Source organism: Alexandromys fortis, unplaced genomic scaffold, assembly GCF_014885135.2.
Source record: "Alexandromys fortis isolate MF-2015 unplaced genomic scaffold, M_Fortis_MF-2015_v1.1 scaffold_23, whole genome shotgun sequence".
NCBI classification, from domain to species: Eukaryota; Metazoa; Chordata; class Mammalia; order Rodentia; family Cricetidae; genus Alexandromys; species Alexandromys fortis.
The window spans coordinates 5039674-5044429 of NW_026067907.1; positions in this window are offsets into that span (position 1 = coordinate 5039674).

Genomic DNA, 4756 nt, shown 5'->3' on the forward strand with positions numbered 1-4756 from the left:
AACATGCGTAAGAGGTGAAGACATTCTGTGAAATTTAAATATCATGCTTTCTTATTTGTGCTTATTGTTTAGTGATATTTTTCACTGGCAAATAGAGAAACCATGCCTTTCAGAGCCCCATGGGAAGAAGGGACAGTAAAGTCCTCGGTGGATCTCATCGCTGCCGGTTATCTCAGCTATGAAAGGGAAGTCAAGAAAGATGCTCATAGCTTACATTGCTGGAGAAATGCAAATTAAATTATAATGAAATGCCACCACACCCATAGAATGCCAAAATCCAGAATAGTGGTGCACCAAATCCTGGCCAGGATGTGGAGCGATGGAGCTGTTCATCCACGGCTAGTTAGAACACACACAGAGCAGTCACTTTGCAAGGCAATCTGTCACCTCCTTAGCAACTAAACATTCTCATCCTAAAACCCAGAACTGGGCCCCTTGGCCTTGTCCAAAGGAGCTGGAAACTTGTCTCCACACAACAGCCTGCAACAGGCATTTCTACCAACTTTATGGGGAATTTCCCAAACTTGAATGCCACAGACACTCTTCAGTTGGGATATAGACAGACTGTGGTGAATCTAGATAACTGAGTATTATTATCCGCTGTAAAGAGAAATTGTCAAACCATGAAGAGATGCAGAAGGATATCAAATGCCCATTACAAAGTGGAGAAGCCGATCTGAAATGTCTACATACTTTGATTTTATTCTGTCGCCTTGTGAGAAACTCGAAATTAGGACCCCTTGTGATGATCGCTCTTGATTGTCAACTTCACAGGATTTAGAGAGACCACAGTAGACCTTTGGTTCTGTCTGCAAGGGATTTTCTACACTGTGGTAATTGGAGCAAGAAGACCCACCCTAGGTGTGGATGACACCATTCCACGGGCTGAATAGAGAGAACACGTGCTGAGCACTAGCTCCTCCCTCCCCCCTCTCTCTCCCTCTCCCTCCCCCTCCCCCTCCCCTTGCCCCTCTCCTCTCCTCTCCTCTCCCTCCCTCCCTCTCATTTCTGACTGTGGATACCCTATGACCAGATGAAATAGTCTGCTGCCTACTGGTACACCTGGCAACATCATAGATTGAGCATCGGGACAGGAGAGGCTGCAGGAACACTGAGCACAGGAAAAAAGATGCCTCCATTTCCATCTAGAAAGGGGGTACACAGGACATGATTATGTATTTTGTATTAGTGTAAGTAGACGTGTGTAAACCCCTAGAGAAGTCTCAGCAGCACAGACAGAACTCAGGAAAAGCAGCAGGATCAGAGACAGGATACAGCAGCTGTTTTACCAGATGTGGCTTTCTGAATAGCGAGTATAAGCAAAACTTAGGCCAGGTAAGGCAGTTTATACTTATGATCCCAACTGCTCAGGAGGCAGAGGCAGGGGGATTTCAAGTTTGAGGTCAGCCTGGGAAACTTAGCCAGACATCCTCTCAAAATGCAAAAATCTTTTTAAAAAGACAAGATAGAACTCAGAGGTAGAATGAATGAGCCTCAAGCTCACTCCTCTGAACAAAAACAACAAAAACCATTTGAGAAATTTCATTTGACAGTATACCCTCTCCAGCCCCTCTCCAGGACCTCCCCATACCTTAGGAACCAGAACTCTACCTCCTTAGAAGGACACTCAGGCGACCTGGAGGCACCAGCACCCGTCTGCACAACTGCATTTAGGAAGAGCTGTGCCAAATGTTCTCTGTCTTATCAACAGTCAGCTAAACCTTGTCCACAACAGGTCGAAAGCTCAAGCCCTATTTGAAGGATGTACCGTTCTGACATCTCCCTGCCATCAGGAGGAGGACATCCTCGGCTGGAATGTGACCCTCGTGGAGACTCTGCCAGGGATTCTGTCTGTTTTACTGTTGAGTGAATGAATAAATGACGGGGGGGGGGGGTGTGTGAATGAGCCGGCAAACCTGCTCCCAGCCCTAACAACAAATGGGATCGCCAAGTGGAAGAGGCCATCTGTCACGTCATCAACACTTTAAGGAGTTTATTTCCGTCCCTTTCTTCTCGGATCCATTACCGTGTCACAAAGGGGAGAAGTCAAGTCGCTCTGCCCTCCTAAGTAGCTGGGCCTGAGAGCCATTTCCTTCTCCCTTCAGCACTACCTGGCCCTCTGCCACAGGCACCACGGAGAAGCATAAACCGGACTCTGAAAATCCTCACGAAAGCCACGTTTTTACTGATGACTCTAAAAGGTCCCCCATAGGGAGCCCTCACACAGATATGCGAGGAACAAGATGCTCCCCACTCCCCGGCCCATTTCCCTGTTTCTCCTTCAAGAACCCGGACTCTGAGCCTTAACTGACCACTTCCCCCCCCACACCCCCTCCACCAAGCCCCTAGCCTTCCTGATTTTCCGACTTGTAGATAGTAGATTTTTATTCTTTCATACATTAAATTTGCAGGAGTCAAAGAATGAATCCAGGGCACCCCAGGACTCCCCTCTCACTCCTCGGAGGATCTGGGGACACCCCAGGTCTTGTAAGGAAACAACTTGCCTAAAGGCCTAAAGGTGCTTGCCAAGAGGCTGAGGGGGGAAGGCCTGGTGCGTAGTTCTTGTGATGGGCTTCCTGCCATGGGCTGACTCCTTCTGGAAACAGGATTCCCTTTCTGCACCCACTTCCTCACCCTGAAATTGTCATTGTGTCTACACCACAGTGTGTTTCTACTTCCGAGTAGAGGACAGAACATTGGTGGGCAGAGCCCTGCCTTTCCACACCTTTGGGTTCCTTCCACAGCCCATCACCATGTCTGTATATTAGGTGTGGATAAATCACTGGTCCCTTCTGAAAGACTGTTGTGTAACCCTGCCATGGTTTTTCCCCCCCTAGAAAGACTATACCCAGGTAATAAAGAATCGAGCTCTGAGTGCAGTCTCTGAGCACAAAGGACGACCATGTGTTGAAGGAGCGGCAGGGCTACGTTCCTGGCACCCGGCCGCCCACGCGGCTAGCTTATGCCCGAAATAATCACATGGAAACTGTATTTTTTTGAACACTGCCTGGCCCGGCTAGTTCCAGCTTCTTATTGGCTAGCTCTTACATATTGTTCTAACCCATTTCTAATATTCCGTGTAGCCCACGAGGTGGCTTACCAGAGAAGATCTTAACCTGTGTCTGTCTGGAGTGGGAGAATCATGGTGACTCTCTGACTCAGCTTCTTTCTCCCAGCATTCTCTCTGTTTACTCCACCCACCTATGTTCTAACCAATAAAATGGGCCAAGGCAGTTTCTTTATTATAATTAACCAATGTCCTTCCTCCATCAACCATGTATGTAAACACTGACAGGGCGCTAGGAATCGTCACCCAAACAGGAAGTGGATCCCAGAGGACTCCTAAGTAAACTGTAGGTGATCTGCACAGCTCCTAGGGGTCACCCGCCAGCTACTTCTGATGCTGTACAAGCAACGGAAGCCTGGCTTTGAAAGAGGACAATGCTGGTCACTGTCCACACCTACCTTCCCGCAATGTGGGAAGTGTGTCCGGCTATTGGTCCTAACCTGTAGCCACACAGGTCTTTCTCTGCTGTTGACGGACAGGCCCAGATAAAAGGGGCTGTGTCCACAGGGTCCAGATTCAGGAAGCCTGCCTTTTCTCCTCAGCCCCACAATCACAGGATAAAGAAACACAGGATGAGGAGGGAGGAGGAGGAGGAGAAATAGTCACGTTCAAGAAATGGGTCAGTGAGAACCAGCAAAGCTCCCTGCACAAATCCTATCTGCTCCTCATCCCCACACAAAGCCGCTCCCCGGCGTCCAAGGAGCCAGCGGTGTTGTTCAAGACCCACACAGGCTCTGAAAAGCAAATCAGCGTCCCAGCCTCTGGCAGACCAGCAAGAGCAGAGAGCAGCGAGAACCCTGGGCCCTCTGAGCTCTGTCAAGCGCAGTTCACATGGTGGATTTGCTGTTGTAAAGGAGATCTGGAGCTCACTGGTGAGCGGTTCTCTAATGGTCCATTACCCCTTCTCTTTGCTTCCGTCCCTCTCCTCTTCTCCCTCACGCTAAGGAATGGCAGGCAGTGGAGGATATGAGGGAGACAGCGGTTTTATTTAGTCCACCTAAGAAGTCACCTTTTATGCAATTCTGAGGTGTATATAATTACAGGCACAGTTAATATGCTTAAGAGCTTAGAGGAAGCAGTTGTATATGAAAGATAACTTCCTAACAGACAGCTTTATTACACCCAGGCTGGCAGCTCCGGGCTTCAGAATCATGCACACCTCTGCCTGCGTACTTCCGTCGTCCTCTCTCCTACCAACACCCGGCTTCGAAAAGATGCTATCGATTGTGGAAATACAGGGCTGGGGGTTCAGCTGGCCCCATCTCCCAAGGGCCACAAGTGGCAGAACAAGTCTGCAAATCTCTTGTTGCTGACCTAGGCCCAGCAAAAGGTCCCCAAAAGCCAGGGAAGAAGGTTCAAAATTTAGTCCCACAGCTGACAGTGTGAGGCCACGTGCCAGGATTTCAACACAGAGGAGTTGGTTTTCAAATGACATGGACATCTGAACAGGGTGCCATCCTAGAAGCAGCATCGAGCTGGTTGGAAAAGCTTGGAGAACCGGGTGCCAGTCATCCTACTGAAGCTCTCCTTTGGGGGAACAGGGACACACCATTCTTAGCTTCTGAACAATGTCACTTCATGAGCTTAGATTACCAACGACCAAAGAAGTACATTCCCCTACCAAAGGCCACTGAAATACCTGGGGAAATTGTCATGTATACCACTGAGGCGATTCCAGCGTGGACGGAT